The sequence below is a fragment of the Micropterus salmoides genome, unplaced genomic scaffold (assembly GCF_014851395.1).
Source record: "Micropterus salmoides isolate LMB-PRFRI ecotype aquatic unplaced genomic scaffold, ASM1485139v1 Ms_hic_scaffold_18, whole genome shotgun sequence".
In the NCBI taxonomy this organism is placed as follows: domain Eukaryota; kingdom Metazoa; phylum Chordata; class Actinopteri; order Centrarchiformes; family Centrarchidae; genus Micropterus; species Micropterus salmoides.
Genome location: NW_024040928.1, coordinates 33,351,468 through 33,372,634, shown reverse-complemented (window position 1 = coordinate 33,372,634; position 21,167 = coordinate 33,351,468). Strand labels below are relative to the sequence as shown.

Sequence of the window (21,167 nt, the reverse complement as noted above, 5' to 3'; positions counted from 1 at the left end):
CACAGTTGACCCGATAATTTATTTTAATGGATAGAAACACACATGACAGAAGAGTTTCCACTAAAAGGTTTTGAGTTCAGTCTCTGGCAGCAGGATTCAGACAAATAAAAAAACATTTGGATGAAAGGAAACTGGGAGTTACGGTCTGTGAACAACACCATCAAAAGTCCTTTGAAGGAGTGGCCTGGTTTTGACTTTCTGTTGGTTATGAAGACCAACAGAAAAGAGAAGACCCAGGGGTGCGGCAGGTTACAGGAGAGGGGAGAGGGTGCGGTTACTAATGTCCTTTGATGAAGTTCAAGGCACTAGCACAATTCTCATAGTGTTGGTGTAACCGGACCCGGGGCGCCAGCCAGTCACAACAATGACTACATCACCAGGCTTGAAGAATTTGCGGTGCTTGCCTACGCATAGAGAAAAGGAAAAAAAGGAATTCTATTAATTAAATATAAAACCATGTGACTCCTGGTGATGCAAAATTCTTCCACAACACTTTCTTAACAATTTTACATTATGGGTAATTGAGAATAATTAAAAACACTCACCAAGTTCAAGGGCAAAGTTCACGCGCAGGTCAACATCCTCTGCCCAGACGTCATTTGCAGGTTTGGTGTAGAGCACAGGGTAGATACCGCGGTACAGGTGGGCCTGGCGGGCGGCCTGGCCACAGCGAGTCACAGCAATGATGGGGGCACGGGGCCTGTACCTTGCCAGCATGTGAGCAGACCTGCAAGTAACATGTACAAATTATTAGCATGTAGAACTCAAAATCTTTCAATTTCAACCCTAGTTCAAAAAATTTGTGCCAAAATGTAAAGCTTCTTTGGCCACTTGAGGTGTGTGGAAACAAGTTGTAAAACATAACATTGACATCACCTTTTAAGCTGATATGGCGAACCTGTTAGCTAACATCCAGCAGCAACATTAGCATTCATTTCCTATCCACCTGGTGAATGTAAGAAAAATCTGGCTTTTACTACTAAATGCACTAATATGTTCACCAGCTTGTTAGTAATTTTGTGTGTCTGGTTCTGGGAAGGTAGTGCACAGTGTTTTTTTAGAGCTTTTTCACCACTGAAAAGATGCTATTGAACCAACAGAAAATTGGAATGGACAGCTAAACAACATGCTGAAAGATGCAATAAAGCTCCATAGAGTTGAGGGGGATAATTCTCTGCGCGACTCCTTTCACATAGTAGTCAACTCATCCATTTTAAAATAGAAATATTATATAGCTGCTTTATATGCCATTATTATTAGGAAATCCATCCAGCTGACAGTAGTATGTCTTCTGTGTCATGTGATGTAAGGAAGAGCTCCCAAATGGAGAGGAATGAACATGGAGTTAAAATTAACTTGTGAAATGTCAGGGTTCAGATATCTAAAGGTCACAAGTGGAGGACAGATTGTGAGTGCCATGAAAGCTGGCACACTTTATATGAGCTGAGGGATTGTGTTGCTTGTGTGGCTAGAGAGATATTATAATGCACCAGTTTCTTTGCTTACAGTGGGTGCCGTGGAGTATATTATGAGTCAGAGCTTCACAGAGGAGATTTAAAGGATGGACTTCTTCTAGGAGTCTCACCTGCCAGTCCTGGTGAGCACAATGATGGCGCTTGCGCAGCACTTGAAGGAAGCCTCAACGGTACCGATAGCAACGGTCTCTGTGGGGTCACGGGTCAAATGAGAGGTGCGACGCAGCTCCTCGAACATCTGCCTGTGGAACATGGCTGCTTCGGCTTCACGGGCAATCTGAACATGTGAAAATATTTGGAAAAAGCAGATTACAGTAGTGTTGGGCTGCAGTCACACAGGCAGTTTTAACTGCAGGAGTTAGTTTGCATTTTGCAGGACAAAACAAAGGTGCAGTTAACCTCAGTGCATTGGTATTCATACCTGAAAGCGCACTGAGACATGAAGCTAAACAACAGCGTAGGCCATGATGTCCAGGGAATATTGCTGTGCACTGCAGATCTTCGGACACATACTAATTGAGTAATATGATCACACAGTTAAAGCACAATACAAGAAGACAAGTATCCAACGAAGGTTAAAATCAAGGGCAACTGGACTTGGTTGAAGATACTGGAAGACGTTTCGTCCCTCATCCAAAGGACTTCTTCAGTTCTGAAGAACTGAAGAAGTCCTTTGGATGAAACGTCGTTGGATAACTATGACCTGGATGACTGAGAATCTTCATAGACAAGAAGACAAGTAGGAAATTGAAGAGTTCGGTAGCAGATGGAGGGAGGGAGGGGTGGTGAAACAGGTATATACAAAGCTAGTTGAACAAATACTAAACAAGCTGTTAAAAAAACACAATCTGATACCAAGGATGTGCTCACAATGTAAAAGCTACTTTTCTCTTCATTCTACATGATTTAGAAAATGTAATGCAATACTATGCAAAAACTTTTTTTTTTCATTGGACGGTTTATATTTACTGCCCCGAGTAGTACATTTTTAAGTTAATTTTGTTAATGCGATAATCACTAAGCTGGGAATGCACCATTATGGAACTTGTGGTCAGATGATGGTAATAAATGATCAAGCAGTTTGGATCGCAGGACATACCAAAATCCACAGCTCTTGTAAAAGAAGCTAAGAAATAGATTATTCTTGATCTTTTGTGGTCAATACATGACCAAATTCCTCTTCAGACATATTTCTTTTCTCTTTTAGGTGCAACAAGCAGCATTAGGTCAATACAAAACCGTGAGCCTATGTATATAAAGCCCAGACACAGAAAAGCAAAGCCACTCAATTCACCAGCACCATTGTTTTGGTTGATCATGTGAATTTGGCAGCATTTGTCATTAAAAACCACTGGCACAACTTTCACGTCAAATAAAAACACTGCTATGGTGTTTTAACATTGCTATGAAAGATTACTATGTTGTGTACACATGCACTGAACATAATAAAAAGGAATGGGACAAGTCAGGGGTGCTCTTACCCTGTGCTGTGTGCGCACGGCCTCCAGGGGATAGTCTCCCTTGGCAGTCTCCCACTCAGCATGATGCAGTCATTGCCATCCAGCACGGCGTTGGCAACATCACTGGCCTCAGCGCGAGTAGGGCGAGGTTTCTTGGTCATGCTCTCCAGCATCTGAGGAGAAACAACAAGACTCTCTGATACACTCCTCTTTTTCAGATGTTTTCCACAAAACAGTCCTCCTTATGACGTCACAGACCTGGGTGGCACAGGTGATGGGCTTGCCGACCCTGTTGCACCTGCCAGTCATCATCTTCTGGGCGATGAAGACCTTCTCTGTTGGGATTTCAATGCCCAGGTCTCCACGGGCAACCATGATGCCGTCACTAGCCTCCAGGATCTCATCAAATCTGTCAGACAAGAAGAATCAGATTAACAATTCTCCAAAAGTTCAGATCCGTCTAGATTCAAGAGTGATTGCTGGGAATCCACCCACCTGCGCACACCCTCGTGGTTCTCCAGCTTGCTGATGATCTTGATGTCCTTGCCTTTCTCACCCAGCACTTTCCTGACAGCCTGAACGTCAGCAGCCTTACGGATGAAGGAGGCAAAGACCATGTCAACACCCTGCTCCACGCCAAATTGCAGGTCCTGAATGTCCTTCTCAGACACAGCGGGCAGATCGACAGCAGCTCCAGGCAGGTTGACACCCTTCTTGCTGCCCAGCATACCACCATTCTCAATCTCACACATCAGGTAGTTGTTGCCTTAGGACACACAGAATAAAGAGAATCTTCATTACCACCTGTAAACAGAAAGGTGAAAGCAACATCTGCAAGAAAGACACACAACATGAGCTGAACAGATGACTGTTTGTGCACTTACCAACTTCTTTGACCAAAAGGGAAATCAGACCATCGTCAATGTAGACGTGGCTTCCGGTCTTCACAACATTGGTGATGTTCTTGTAGTCGAGCCACAGAACTTTCTCATCACATTTGTCCATGTACTGATCATCGAGTGTGATCTTGATGGTATCACCCTTCTTGAGCTCAACCTCAGCAGTGCCACTCTAAACAAGACCAGGGAGAGCTTGCTCATTCTCAGGATGAACATCGCTGCTTGAAACTACATAAAATTATTGGTGTAATCGATCAAAATGGCCTCATTGGAATATCTGTAATTTGGCCAGAACTCACGCCCTTGATAAGTCCGGTCCTGATTTCTGGTCCCTTGGTGTCCAGAGCGATGGCCACTGGTCTGTAGTCAAGGCTTCCTGGCCCGAAGCTCTCAGCTGCCTCACGGATATTCTTAATGGTCTCAGCATGGTACTGTATGACAGGGCGCGTTGAAACAAATTATATCACATTAAATCATAAAAAGTGAAAGGATTTACATTAGTGAATTACACTAGTTAATTATTTCTAAGTCACAATACATTGTTTCCTTTAGGAGGATAAAAGATTCTCTCTAAATGGGTCCTTAAGTTCATGCAATAACAGGTGGACAAACACGGTCAGGCACTAGTGACATAACTATATGTAGTAAATCTTGTACGACAGCTGCAACACATTTTTAGCACATGCCATTGTTCAGTTTCACTGTACATAAACAGTTGCTCATAGACTATAATGTATTAATAAATAGTTTCCAAAATATTGGAGCCTTTAAAGCAGGGCATTTGACATCTTAAAAACCAGTGGTTGACAGTAACTAAGTATATTTACTCAAGGACTGTACTTAAGTACATATTTGAGGTACTTTACTTGAGTATTTTCTTTTTATGCCACTGTATGCTTTTACTCCACTACATCTCAGAGGTAAATATTGTATTTTTAACTTTTTAACATTTTTTTACACTACATTTTTCTGACAGCTTTTATTCATTTAGCGGACGCTTTTATTTACAATGGTATACATGTCAGAGGTCACACGCCTCTGGAGCAACCAGGGACACATTGGTGGATGTGTCACAGTGAGGAATTGAACCCGGGTCTCTCACACCAACGGCATGTGTCATATCCACTGTACCATCACCACCCCCTCTGCTTTAGTTACTTTACTGCTTAGTTACTGCTTTAAGATTTCTACACAACCCAACAAAAACTAAATACTTTTAATTTTGTACTTAATGTAAGAGCTCGTCTGTCTACAGATATGGATCTAGTAAGTTCATACTACATGCAAAAAACCAATAACAAATTCAAAGTATGATCTGTACACTAAATAATAAACGCCTCACTGTGGTTTCACTACATGCCTTCTACTTGTACTGTTGCTGTGAGGCTGACTCTCAGAGAAGACCTATTTATAGCTGTACCGACAACTGACACACCAACGAGACATAGGTCAAATGTATTTGACCTTCTCATAACAAATCATGTATCCACTTTGTTGTGATTTTCTGGAGTTATGGTTATCAATTATATTATGTTTTGTTGCTGCAAACCTGGCTTAAATACTGACATTTTTGATTTAGCAGTGCTGCAAAACCACTGCACAGACAACTCAAAGCTGAGAGCAGAGTTACATTGAAAAAGAGCCCTGGTATTAACCTTTGATGGGCTGAATACCAACTGTGGGTATTCATTCTACAGCTGATGATAGATGTGATGGCTCATCCACTCAGGTGACATTGAAAAAGGTAAAGAGGCATGACTTTTAAAGGTAAGGGGTCAGTAGTATAAGGTCGGCCAAAGAGTTGGCTCTGATGCAGTTGGCTCACCACTTTACAAGCTACAACACAGACCAGGCTTCGAGAACAAGCTCATAGATCACATTACAGTTACAGCCACGGACTGTTACCAGGCCACAAGAGTAATACCATGCTGACGGCTGCAGCTGTAAAGGGTAAATCCACATTGAATCACTTGCAGAGGGTAAAGAAAAGACTGCTGTGTCTGGTTCAAACTCTATAGCATGTTGCACTTCGGCACACACTTCATTCTCTGAAGTTTTGGCTCTGACAGCCGCTGGTAAATCACCTGCTGTGATGTCACCTTTTGGGACTATGTAGTGCAACAGGCCCAAAAGTTCAAGTGAAGTATGCAAATAGTTAAAAAAGCCATGACAAAAAATTATTTGCTGACTGAATATTTCGAACTTACTTCATGTGTGCCATGAGAGAAGTTCATTCTTGCAATGTTCATCCCGGCTTTGATCATTTCCTTGGCCATTTCCACAGATCGGGAGGCAGGTCCTGCATGGAGACAGGTGAATGATGGTATTTTACAGAGAAACACTAAGCGAAATATGAATTTTGTGAAGTCATACTGATGCTTTAAACCCAGCTACAATGAGATAATCTTTGAATGCAGTCTGTCACAAGAGATGAATTGAAAGGGTTTGTTAATGAGTCAGACCGATTGTGCAGATGATGCCGGTGTTGCGAGACACAGCAGGTTCAGAGTCAATGTCCAGAAGGCACATGTGCTCAATGAAGGTGTCCGCCATGGCAGCATGCAGCTGCTGGGTGTGGATGATGGAAGAGCCCGTGTCCTTTGACTTCGACATGACTGAATCTGTGTCTGCAGGAAAAATCCTGAGGAGAGTGGGATGATGAATTAGTACTTGATAACTCTACCTCTGACGTATATTATAGGCTGGATAGATTTTTTTGTGTCATGAGCCACAGACAGAATACAGTCCAGGTAAATATTTGAGTTGTGGTCCAAGCAGTGACTAAAAGGCTTCTAATACACTGACCAAGTTCTTGTAATACATTAAAAGCAACAAAATGTCACATAAACGTGAGAACATACATATTCGTATAGTATGGAAAGTAAATCAGAAACTATGGTAACATTCTATCAGTTATTTCAATGGAGAAGTTCACACTTACAGTAAGGTGTGACCTGTCCGTGGATTAATTCTAAGTCTCCACCAGTGGAGAGTGACTTTGCAAGCTGACCGAACAGCCTGTGGATAAAGCAACAACCACATGCGCCTGCCTGACTGCACTCTCCCACATTCCAGTGGGAGTTTATGTACAGATGAAGAAGAGGATCTGGTCACTTTTAACAGAAGCTAAAAGTATTTAATTGGCCTACTAGCACAAGAATAACTCCAGGACTCCAGTAGGAAGCTGAAAAACATTATTTCTGCTGCCTGAGGGATAATGCTGGTTGAGAATCCAAACAATGTACAGTAAAAGCAGAGTTGTCAGGATTCAGCTTACAGTCGGCTACAACAGAGGTATGCAACATGACACGTGTGTCAGTTAGTGCATGTAAACGTGTGTGTGTTTGTGTGTGTGCTTGGACACAATTCCTGCCCACATAATTCATCTAAAATAACATCCCCAAGAAGGGAAATTTAGCATTACAGCAGCACAAGAAGCAGAACAGAGCTGTAGCATTATAACAGAATACAGATAAATGGTTAAAATATACACAATTAAAAAATAAATCAAAGTTAGAAAGCTATATGGGACTTTACCTCAGTGCAGTGTGCATATAAAGGAACTGTATATGCAAAAGTCACTAGCGCACTCTCCTGATATTCCATAAGTGATGTTCAGTTACAGTATAATATAATTATATAAATGTAGAAATTAACCATTTATTAATAAGTCATAAAGAGTTTTATAGCAAAGGTTTGTTCAGTGATTGTAATTACTTTTTAACTTTTTAAAAACACTAAAGGAAATAATCATTTCATTTAAACATTCAATCAAAACTAATACAGAGCCTCCTCTCCAGTCTGCTTGCTATTACTCACCTACTGGTGAACTTTGCAGGGACCAAGACGTCACTGGTCCTGTTGGGGCGACAGCTTTTATTCCCCTCACTAACCGGGACTACTTTCCTGTGCGAACGACACCCGGTGACACAGGATATAGGGCGCGACCGTAAAGGGCAGACTTACCGTTTGGAAAGCGAGCTGAAGGTATATTTTTAACATGGAAGCTGTTTTCTATATAGGCTATATACTTAAACCCAATTTACGGATAAAAACTATGGCTGGACAAGTTATGGCATTATTAAGTTATTGCGTCAACGCATTAATTAGCCTAGGCCTAACGTTAATTTACGCCGACAATTATTTTATCCCACGTTAACGCAGTTTTTATTGTTATTTTTTATTACTATTTTGAAAGTCCGTTGCTACTGGCTCTGAATACAGATAGCCTACAGTCAAACCATGGGTGACAGGAGGGTGGGATGTAGGCTAATCAGCCAGCAAATCACCCACCCAGACAAGCAGTGGAGGGAGGCTTCGGCAGACCACTTGGATGCAGCGCCTGTAAACTGCAGGTGCTTTATGGATAGTAACCATGGCAACGGATTCTGTGCGCTACACAGCTTTAGCCTATTAACTTAAGTTGAAATTACAGCCTAGGCTACATCTAGTTTTGCGGGGATGCTCTGTCATGCGAATTCCCTCCTGCTGACGTCCTGATAACTATTTAGTAAACAGTAGGCCTAATGGAAATTCACAAACAGAGAGTGTGAATGATTTGTGCAACTTCGGTAGCGGGCGGGCGTGTGCGAGAGGCGAGAACAACCGCGACAGTTTCACGGGAACGCGCACCTGTGTCGCTACCATAGGTCGCTACGCCTTGTGCTCAACCACTTCGCCTCACTGTTGCTACTGAACATAGACTATTTATGCTGAAAAAAATGTTTCTACTGATATCTGTTCAGAAAAAAAACCAAGATAACAGATTTATATGGCCTGGTTGCTCAAAAGGTGCCTTTTATGATGTTACGATCGTGGCTCTGGACTCTGATGGTAACTTGTTTTAACAAGCTAGATAAAAGGTAAAGCCCTGGCAGTGGCAAATAGCTTTGGTTTTATATTTGAGTGGATTACACTAATCTAAACATTCACAAGAAATATTTTGTTAGTACTGTGTAAAGGGAATGCTACTGGTAAAAAGCACTTTATTTGTTTAAAGTGTTTGCAAACCACATGTCATTGCACATTTTACAGCAGTACATTTAAATTAAAAGTGTAGCAACAGTACACTACTTAAGAATTCATTATTCAGTTTTGAGCATAACAATTTGATTAATTGCGTAATATAACGTAAAAGTTAAATATTGAGTGAGGATACAGCGCAGGTGCGAGTGTTGTTCGCCTGGCCAATCACAAAGCTCTCTGCTGATACATGATCCTAGGTCAACAGTTTGGACCAGGCACCTTAAATTATAAGAAACGTGATCTTTTGACTGTAATTTAGGCTGTGCTGCTTTACTTTCTGCTGTATCTTGTATCTGTAAATTAATTACTGTTATTGTTGTGATTATGGTTTTATCATTATTTATCTCTAGGATCAAGGAGTTTCTTCACTGGCATATTGAAATAGGCTATTTGATATTTTATGGGTGGCTGTGCATGGACCTTGATAACTGTTCTTTCTGAAAATGGCAATAAAAATATCTTTTTAAAAAGCTGTAACTGGTAAATCACAATATTTGTATTAAGCCTATATGGGCTACTTGAGGACCAGCCTTTTTGCTATTCTGACCTCTGACCACAAACTTTACTCAATCCATGCTTAAACACACTTCTTACACTGACCTATTGTCCTCATTGTTTACTTATACTCTAAACATACAGAAAAGCCCAGATACTTTTTATTTACTACTTCCTTTCCAAGATACAAGATACATTTCGTTATGCAGCCTTGTGCTAATATGACTAATAAACAACCTTGTACCTTGTATACATTATCAACAACATCATGCAACATGTGATAAGAAAAGTCTGTTGCTTCAGAAGCACCTGTTCACAACTATGTCAGGACTTTTATTCTTTAAATTGACATGCATTTTTCTTTATTTACTATTAATTTTATATTTCTGTCTATTTACATTATGTCAGTGCACTTGACTAAGCAACCAGGGGTAAGTGTCTTGCTCAGGAACACATTTGTGGAGATGTTCCAGTGGGGAATCGAACCCGGGTCTCTCACACCATCCCTTAGAATAGGAAGCTTAGAATAGGAGGAGGTCGGTCACTGGATGCTGCACATGACCGACCTCTGCTTCTGATACTGAAGATGGGAAGTATGAATTCAGCCAAGCAAAATGACAAGTGGAGTGGAGGACATGACAGCTGAAGAGTCAAAAGCAACAGTAGATGCTTGCAGAGATGCAAAATATGTCAATATCAACCTGATGACATATTTTACAGATGCACAAATGCATTACATGGATCGTAACGCAGGACGCACTTTTACCAAGGACCATAGATGTAAAACCCCATCATATATCTGGTTTTCAGTCTGCCATGGTCTGTTATGGTAGGCCTATATATAGTTGGACCATGCAGTGCTCCATGTAGCATGAGGAACATGATAGGAACACACTGTACCATACCAAAAACTAGATCCACCCAGTCCCATGTTCAACCTTCAGTCTCCTAAATGTTATTTATTACAATCAAAATGTGCTGTTTCAGCCATGCTCTGTAATACTGTCATTTTCATCTTCTGATGGGGGTTACTCCATTTTTTAAATTTTACATTAGCAGCTATTTTCATATGCCAATATTTTGAATTAACCAGAATTTACAAAAGCTATAAGATACCCTTAAAGTCCAGAGAGTTTAAAACCATTTTTAACCAATTTTTATTTTAAAAAAGTCTATACAGTTTATGTGCTACAAAGCTGTCTAACAAGGTAAAAACGAATGTACTGTAGAGTATTTCAGCTGGACTGGTGTGTCATTTATGACTACTATATATTCTTGGAATTTGTGAATGTTTTCACCTGAAAACACTGAAAAATGATTATCTAATTTTCTTTCAATCAATTAACCTACTAATTTTTTCAGCTGTACTTGTACATTTTCATGTTTTGTGTGCAAAAATCTAAGCTGTAAAATAATTGTAGTGAAGTAAAAGTACAATATTTCCTTCTAAATTGTAGAGTATTAAGTGGCAATGGTAACTTTGCGCTTAAGTACGACACTTGAGTAAATGTACTTAGTTACATTTTACCCTTGTTCATTTTTGAGTGTGCAAGTGATGGATCCTATTCTTCCATGATGCATTGCACAACAGAAAAAAGGCGGCATTACTCACAGTTGCAAAACATTAAAACACATTGTAGCTGTTAGATAAAATAGCTTTGTGAAACTAAAAGTATCAAATCTGTGGGAAAACCTTTGTCTTCCCCTTTAATCTATTTGTGAAGTTTAATTGTCAGTGACATTCCAAAGTCACAGTTAGATTTTTAACACAATTAGTACAAAGTGTAATGTAAGTGACACACTGTCTGTCTCTCTCTCTCTCTCTCTCTCTCTCTCTCTCTCTCTCTCTCAACAACAGCTCTCTCTTGTGGACGACTGGTTTAAATGCCTTTTAATTAAGGTCTACTGGGTGAGAGTGTCAACCTGCAGTAGTAGTACATCAGCAGGGCTCTACTTTCTAAGCTCACATCAACACAGCAATCTACCCCACCGAGTCGCTAGACCTTTTTTTACTTTAGCTGCACCACACATTCAAATGTTCAATGTTTCGAACTTGTAATAGTTTTCTTTACTGTCATGTGAAACTAATTTGGATGCTGTGTATGTTTGCTATAACTGCAGCTTGGGTCCCTTGTTGCATGTCATACTCTTCTTTCTATCTGCTAATTTCCTGTATGTATCTCTTTTGTTATTATGAAATAAAATAAATTATTTAAAAAGAGAGAGAGAGCTCTTAATCTCATTTAGATGGCCTGTTTAAATAAAGGATTTACCTACTTGTAATTCTCTATGTTGACTGTTAAGTGTCTACATCAGATGTAGTAGATATTACAGATTTGGTTGCTGTGGAGATAATTCCTTTTTCATTTATTCAGAACCTATTGTTTGTTTATCTTGCGTATCTGACAGATAAGGCCTAAAAGTTGTGATATTACAGTTGGTGCATCAAATGAGTAGGGGGTTGACAACAACACAAACTGCACAAATAGAATATAAATCAATATCCCTGCAACAAACGCTGGCTTTGTGAAGCTTAAGGTTCTGACACTGTGTCATAAATTTCAGTTCAGTTCAGATCTCTATTGTTCCACAAGAGGAAATTCTTTTGCAGCAATGCAGCATAAAAACACAAACTTAAAACAAGAAACACAAACGCAGTAAAAACCACTAAGACAGTTGAAGACATTAAAAGTTCTTTCCCAGTTACGCATTTCAGAATAAAACAAAGGTTGTTTGATTATATCAATGAACGTTGCAACAACAAGAATAAAGGATGTGCTGGAGGAAGTTTCTAATGTATTACAATTAAGAGCGCTTACTGCAATTGGGATAAATGATACCTTGAACCTGCTGCATGTGATTTTTGGAAACCTGTATAAATTGTGTTGCCTTGTATTTGATTGTTATATATTCATATTGTTCATGCACAGACTTGAAAATGGCAGTATACACTATACACAAAAGGGGTTCCTGATACTGTTTCCACCCGCTATAAATAAACACTGCCACAACAAACTCATTCATGTCTAAGTGGATTACTCTGAGAAAAGCACTTGTTGAGAGAAGACTTGCACAGATGTATGTAGTCCTAGAAGTGTCTAATCTGGCCAGACTGCAGAGCCGCAGGAGACTGCTAACAAGGGTAACTGCCGATTAAGGTCAGACTGCAGCACAGCAGACAGACAGGAACTAATAAACACCAAACTCTACCCGTATCACCATCCTGCAGCTCTGCCACCAGGGATCTTTGCTCTCATCACAGTCGTAAAACTGACTCATGAACCTGAGTCTGGAGGAAAGTATAATACATGCATTTGTTTCACTTCTCCTTTACTGAGAAACATATCATGTACGCTGCGGAAAGGATGACAGTCATATCACACAATAGGACAGAGATTCTGTGTGTGCATGGAAGCATGGACTGAAAAACTTTGGAGCTGCAGGTCTCGTCCTCAGCCGCTCCTCTCCCTGGACCAGGTTCAGCTGATCAGACTGTCAGTACCTGCAGCTGCAGCCAATCATGTGATGCTAAACGTGTGGGACTTCCTGCTGTTCAAAACCATAGGGGGAGAGGACAGCCAAACGCAAACAGCCAGCTGAACCATCAAACAGGAATATCCATTGTTTTAGCTGTTTCAGGGTCACATATGGAATTAAGATTTTCCTTTGTGTTGTTTTAATTTTATAATTGCATTGTTTGTTAAGTTGGGATATATGGAAACTGCAAGTGTTTCTCGAGAATGAAAGGTAAGGACTGTTGCTTTTGTGCCACTGACTTCATTAACGCATATTACCAAGCATGTTCCCGTCTTTGAATAAGGAGATGCCAAGACAAAGAGAGTCAAATAAAATAACCTTGGTAATGAAAACACAGTTTGAATTTTGAAGAAGATACTGACAGTAATATGTTTATATGTGTGCATTGTAGAGGTGAACTAATGATGTAACGTGTTTTTCCAGCATAGCTTTTCGTGTCAGTCACAGTGGAGGGAACTGTTTATCGTTGCTGAAGAACTGCCAAAACTGAAAAACATGGTGAGTCTATAAGCCCCAAAAGTCCCTCTCCTATTTATTTCTTATTGTATTCTTGATATCACACAGTCTGGGTATGACTTTAGAACGGAAATCATTAGTCAAATTAATTTATTAGCTGGTCAGAATGAATCATAAACACTTTTGATAATTGATCAAAAATGTCAATTTCTAGTCAAAAATGACAGAAATGAACTGGTTCCAGCTTCCTTCTGGTTCTAAATGTGAATATGTGCTAGTTTTCTTTGTCTTCTACAATAATTTATATCTTTACTGACAAAACAAGATATTTGAATATGTCACTTTGAGCTTAGGGTAACTGTGCAATTAATGAATTGACTAATGGACATACTATTGCACATTAATTGATAATGAAACCAGTCATTAGTCAATGTCCTGTCTTGTTTTGCAACCACCAGATGTGAGACGGCAAAGACATTATATCACATATTATATGTAGTATATGTCCTGTGTTGAAATCAGTGGCAGTCTCAGCGGCATGGTTTCGGTGGACAGAAAGACCAAATTGACTGTGTAAATAAGGAGATCTTTTGATTGATAGCTCTTCCCATTAACACGACAGGAGACTGAGTGCGAGCAGTGGGCGAGAGCCAAACTGATGAGGACAGTGACACAGAAGAAGTCCTGTGTGGAATCCATGTAAGCATTACTTTTGTTTGTTGTGGTTTGAATTATTTTCTCTCAATAAAGTAACATACCATCACACCTTGAGTAAAGATGTACAGAAATTGATCCATATGAAGTCAGATCAAAAAGTTATCATATTGTCTCTGGATGCAGCAATGACAATACTCCCTTTGGCTCGCTGGCTTTTTGGAATGTGAACCCCGAAAATAAACACATAATAAATAATGTGTATCACATAATGTAGCTGTAAGCGCAGATAACAATAATAATATAATAATAATAATAATAATAATAATTAATAATAATTTGATTAATTTAAGTGTTATTGGGTACTGGTAGCATCCATAATAGGTGAATAACAGGTAATAAATGATTGATACACATAAACAACTCCATACATGTATTAGCTGTAAATGTACAGGTACAAGTCATTCACAAGCAGGTATAAAACTCTTAATAAATGTGTTCAAAACCCTTGAAGACGTGTTGAGATTCAACATTCTTTGTTGACATCAGAAATAGTAGTTTGTCAAAAAATTCTTAACTTAATCCACTTACTAGATGTCTCTTTCAGCAGCATCTTGTGGTCTTTATCAGCAAATGGAGTTTATGAAAGTAAAGAAGCATTTATAAATTAATAAGTAAATATGTAATTGATTAATAAATTAAATACAATTGTAGTAAATTCTTAATCATAATCATATTAAATGTACTTTTTATGTAATGTAATTTATTATGACATATTCATGCTTTACAGGAGGTTATGCAATTACAGTTGACACATGTATTAATAAACACTTGTATTATGTTATGGTAAACCATAAACCATTCATTCATTGTCTATATGCTTCTTATGACAGATACAAAATTTGATTGATAAAATAACATTTTATATCTTAAAAATTTTGGTTTCTTCATGATGGGAATATTGCCTTCTTCACAGCCATTATTGTTAAAAATCTGAGTGGTTTTATCCCTCGGCCCCCTGTGGTGCTGAGCTGTGTGGACCATAAGGTAAGTGTGTTAGTGTTTGTCTTGGCAGGAGAGCTGTGCCACTGACCTGTATCACCACCCCCAGCTGGATACTGACATTGAGGCCGTCAGGACTTTGTATTCAGACTCTGCAATCTCTATCAGGTCAGAACAACATTTCGTGTCCATGGCCTTAAAAGGAAAGGATCTCTGCAGCCCTACATTGTCAAATGTCCCCTTCATTTTCTTCTGCTAGGGAGTATGCGTCAATTGATGATGTGGATGTTGACTTAAACATTAATGTCAACTTTCTGGATGTAAGTTAAATTTACTATACACTAATTCAAGTACAATATATTGACGTGTTTGGGATCTTGTTCTGTTTAACATGATTATACTGTTTGGTGTCCACAGGAGGAAGTGGCCAAAGCTTGGAGGGTTAATCCATCAGAGCCCATCGTTATCCGTCTACACTTCTCTCTGTCTCAGTATCTGGATGGACCTGGTAAGCATTGACAACGCTGCTGCAAAACAAATGGATTAGCTTTCTTAACCAGTTCATTTCTTCAGTTTATTAGAAAAATTCTATTCAAAATCACCAAATTTGAAGATACATGGTTTTCACAGGACAGCATCTGAAAAGTAATTAGTAACAAAACTGTCAGACAAATATTGTGGAGTAAAGAATCCAAGATTTGCCTCTGAGATGTAGTGGAGTTAAAGAATAAGGCAAGCAAGTTTATTTGTAGAGCACATTTCAACAACAAGGTAATTCAAAGTGCTTTACATAAAACATAAAAAACAACAGGGAAATATAAAAAGTTTCAAAAGAGTTAAATAGAAAACAAATACAGACAGATCTCTCACCTTTGCTTATTTTACTCCTTTGATTCCCCATCCCTCCTTCTTTTTTAACACTTAGGGACTCTAACTCTTTAACACTTAATAAAGTTGCATATAATGGAAATGTACAAGTAATTTGACTTTGTAAATGTACTTAGTTTTCATCACTGACTCTAATTCGGTGTGACACCTGATTAAGGGATGTTTCTCACTACAGTGCCTTCAGTCGAAGTCTTTCAATCATCGAACACAGATAATTTCAGCCTTGGGAAACAACTACAGAAGTGAGTGGTCATATTATAATTGTATAGCAGCAATAATTAGATTTCTTCGTTCATTAGTAGCCTACATATAATAGAAGTCAAACGTTAGTTTAAATTTGGATGAACAGTTTCCTTTCTATGTTAATCATAACTTATCTTACTGATTGCTCAGACTACCTCTTCATTTGTTCCCCAGTATTCTCACAGTCTTCTTATCTCGGGAGTGGAAACATCTGACCAACGAGAACATCGTAGTCCGACAGAGGAGCAGACACAGTTGGTTCAGGCCAAGGGAAACATCAAGAAATTTAGAGCAAGACTTAGCATCTGGCTCCTACTGTCAAAGTATGTGACAATTAATTCAGCAGTTTTGTCGCTGATTCAGTATGTTCTTGAATCTCTATTCACTGCTTCCTCACTCACCGTGGGCAGGTCCAATGAGCTCCAGGAACAAAAGATAATTTTACCAGCGAGGAAACAGAACCGTTTCACAAATCATACATCTTCCTACACTAGCAAGAATCAGAGAGGGGAGCTCTTCGCCTACACAGCCAGTGGGAAGGTGAGGACTCCCTCTCTCTGTGACATTCTCTTCAGTATTTTATGGATGCGCTGATTGCAGGTTTTTGTCTCCCCTATTACAGTTCTGTAACTGTTTAATGATAGTGTCTGTGTCCCTTCTTCCACAGAGGGTGGTGGTATCTGCAGTCAAGTCATCAGCACAGCTTAGTACCAACAGCTGATAGAGCTGCTTTTCTCCTCCCAGGCCATCAGGCACTGTAAGACCACCCCGACTCTGCAGCATGGCTTCTTGGTACAGGTAAAAAAAAAAAAAAGAAAGAAAGAAATCATCAGTGTTATATTGTGACAGAAAGAGAGTTAAAGAGTAGCTGCAAACCCGTCTTGTAATCCAGCTAGTGCTGACATCTAGTGGTGACCATGTGCTCTTTTCCACACCCTGTGCAGCAGTGATTTAAAATGCTAGGACGGCCTACTTGTGTTGTAAAAGGTTCAATATTAAGTTCACTGATTTGAAAAATGACAAACTATCTGCATATTGCACCATGTTTAAATAATGAAAAATGCTACCTAAAAATTCTAAAGAAATATTAAACAATTGACAAGACAATCTCACCACAAGGTCCACTCAGTAGCTTTTCTGGAGCTTTCAATCATGTCACACAATTTTCCAAGCAGGTGGAATTACTCAGTTGTCATGGAATTGTATTTTTTGCCCACTTTAACCACCATCATAGCTCAAAAGTTAACAGTCTACAACATGCATTTTATTTTGACACTTTTGTCTAAAGCAACATACAAATGAGGTACAATCCTAGCCAGAGGCGTCAAGAAATGCCCTAACCTTAAAACAAGAAATGCCTTTAGTATAGGCGCCACAACACTCAGTTGCTCCACCTGACACATGTGGCAAAAGGTTCAAGGTACAGGTAATAAGTGCAGAGCAAACTGCTTTTTTTTAAACAAAATATTGTATACTCTTTACACAAAATAGACTGTTACGATTTCACAACTGATCACAACAGAACCATCAGAAATCTATATTTCTGCGATGAGATCACAGTGACAGCAACAAGAATTCAAACTCATTTGCTTGGAATTTATTTTGAAATGAACAATATTAAACAACAACGCATGTTCTCCCCGTGTCTGCGTGGGTTCTCTCCGGTGCTCCGCCTTCCTCCCACCATCCAAAGACATGCGGGCTAGGTTAATTGGTGACCCTAAATTGTCCTTAGGTGTGAGTGTGAGCGTGAGTGGTTGTTCGTCTATGTGTGGCCCTGTGATGGACTGGCGACTGTCCAGGGTGTACCCCGCCTTTCGCCCGATGCCAGCTGGGATTGGCTCCAGCCCCCGCGACCCTGTATGCAGGATAAGCGGTTGACGATGGATGGATGGATGGATGCAATATTAAAACAACAATTCTTCACAATCATGTAGTTTGTGTTTAACAATGGGCAAAATCTTGCAAAATAGTTCACAAATGCAATTTTAATTTTAGTTTAATTTTAGAAGCAGGTGCTAAGTTGGATTGCAAGCAAAATGTTTTCATTGTGTATGCAGATAATTAAGTATGCTGAGCAGAGAATCCCTACACTGAATGAATACTGTGTGGTCTGTGATGAGCAACATTTGTTCCAGAAGGGGCCTACGTTAAAGGTACACTCCTACAAAGAAATTAGCTGCTGGTTTAATAAAAAAAATATAAGTACAGTTGACTGGTAATTTATTGTTGTTATTCTGCTTTTGTGTGTTCCCAGCCAGCAGTTTGCACCAGGGAGCTATGTGTGTTTTCTTTTTATACCTTGGGGGTTATGTCTGGAGCTACAGAGAGGTTGCCACTGGTGCAGAGGTTGGTAACACTTCACACACTTTTATGTAGTATACGATTACTGTATTGCAGTAATCTGTGATGTTCTACAGGTAGTTGACTTGCTGGTGGCCATGTGCAGAGCCGCCCTTCAGTCTTCACGCAAGAGCATCATATTTGAACCGTACCCTTCTGTTGTTGACCCGTACAACCCCAAAACACTGGCATTTAGTCCTAAGGTATCAGCTGAGCAAATCTAACATATTACTGGCTTGTTTTGTAATGCACTATTCGGTCATTCTTGTTTCTGAATCATGTATTGTTTTATTGTGGCAGAGAAAGAGCTACGACAGGCTGCAAAAAGCTCTGGACAGCGTCTTGTTAATCAGGAGGATAGCACAGGTGACTAATCTTTTAAATAAATCCTACACTTACGACACCATTTTCAAGCTTCGCGTCTGGTTCTCTGGTGAATGTTTCCTCGACATTTGCATTAATATAGTTGGATGAATCTGTATTTTGCCATATCCAGGGTCCAAATTCTGAAATAAAGAAGCAGATGGACAAGATAGACCCTCTCGCTCATCCTTTATTGCAGTGGTGAGTGATACACTCAAAAGTAGCATTTCACCCATATTTTTATTATTTAATACACTTGATATGTCATCAAACCCGAATGTTTCTTAGATTCATGTGTGTTTGTATGTTTGATAACAGGATTTTAGCAAGCAACAGATCACACATTGTCAAGCTTCCGCTGAACAGGGTATGATAGAGTAGTTAACCATTAGAATGTAATGTCTCAACACACTAGTAGCAAGCTTTACAGCAGTAGTAGTTCATAATTAGCCGAATGTGTTTTATACTTGATATAAATTATATTCTGTTGTTTCTCTCTCATCTATTTTTTAATATTGCTTGGTGCACAATAGCAACTTAAGTTCATGCACACACCCCATCAGTTCCTGTTGATCAGCAGCCCTCCATCCAAAGAGGCTCGTTTTCAAACTGCCAAGAAACTTTATGGCAGCACCTTTGCTTTCCAGTGAGTAAAATCAAATCTGTGCATTAATGTAAAAATCTTCATATCAACACTATACAGGATATGATCCCTGTTTCATATGCTAAGACCCTATTTTCTTTTCTTTCAGTGGTTCCCACATCGAAAATTGGCACTCTATTTTGAGAAATGGGCTGGTTAATGCCTCTTATACAAACCTACAGGTAGGCCTATGTCTGTATGAAAATAAATAAGGGTTTTGTATTCTTTGAGCTAACTTAATTTAAGCCTTTAAATCAAATGTTCACGTAGAGACTTCAACAGACAATATCTTTTTGTCAGACTTAGATAACAGTGTACAGTTTAGACCCATGTTCATTTTCTACAGTCTGGCCTCTTTTCTATTTAAGCTTCATGGAGCTGCATATGGAAAAGGCATCTATCTGAGTCCTAGCTCAAGCATATCATTTGGATATTCTGGTATGAATGCACAGTGTAATTTAATTTCCATATTACTCTGCATAGAAAACGACCCATTTATACAAAGGTTACCATTACTTAAAGATGCTAGCATATTTTTTGAAACTTTTCCTCTTTGTTCAGAAATGGGTAAAGGGCGACACCAAATACCCACCAAAGAAGAACTCATAAAGAAATACAACCACATAAACAAAATCAAACAGGTAGATCATCATTCACGTTTGTCCAAATTTGCAGAGATGCACTCTTGTTTTCTGTATCTTATCCTGTGTTCTCTTCTTCTCTTAGGAACAGCCGGGGCAAACCAGGTTTCTGCAAAACAGGAACCTAAACTGCATTGCTCTCTGTGAAGGTAGATCTGAGATAATGGATACGTGTTACAAAGAGCTGTGATTTGATAATACTGAAGGACTGATTTTGTGACACAGTTTTATAAAAGTTGTCCGTGTCTGGACAGTAATAACCTCAAAGAACCTTCATAAACATGGGAACATTTGGGTTGTCCGATATCTGACCATGTGTGCACACGTTTCCTCTTTGTGTGAGTATAACACCAAGCAGCATAGACGCAACTGCATGAAAAAAGCTTTCGGCTCAATAAGACATTTCCAGACAATATTTCAGATTTCCACAATTCTGCTTTTGTCTTTCCCAGGTATGAGAACGGCCAGGTGGGAGATGTCCATATCAACACTCAGGAAGCCAAGATCCACAGGGAAATTTTACAACTAATTGCTTCAAAGCCGTGCTGAGGCTTGGAAGCAAGTACAAAACACTGACTGAAATAGGTCTTATTTTCTTTGTGGCTAAACTTATTAATTTTGGATTTACCCTCTGCTGTAATTTGAATCTGTGTCAAACTCTGTACTGTAAGCACATATTTTGTACATTTTTATAACCATACATTTAAAAAAAAAATAAAAGGTTCAAATATTTGCTAATTGTGTCCAACAGATGATTTCCTTTTACATGTTAATGCAGATTGGCCACAGCTCATACGTCCACTTTGTAATTTATGTAATATGTGTGTTGTACCACAAGATGGAAGTGTAAACACAGTGCTAACACTGAGTCAATAACTCCACACAATTGTTATGTTTTGGCACTTATAAGTCAAAGTGAAAATGAAACATAGCCAACTACTACAGATGTTTAAATTAGAAAGCATTTTGAGTACATTCAAAAGGTGGATCTTGACGTGAGCAAGTCTAGCAACACTAGACAACAACTGCATAACACACGAGAT

The 21,167-nt window shown here is 39.2% G+C and overlaps 2 pseudogenes; one reads left to right on the top strand and one right to left on the bottom strand.

Moving 5' to 3' along the window:
• LOC119909521 lies at positions 1–7,747 on the bottom strand (annotated as a pseudogene).
• Positions 7,748–13,094: 5,347 nt separating this feature from the next.
• On the top strand, positions 13,095–20,840 carry LOC119908591 (annotated as a pseudogene).
• Positions 20,841–21,167: the final 327 nt, after the last annotated feature.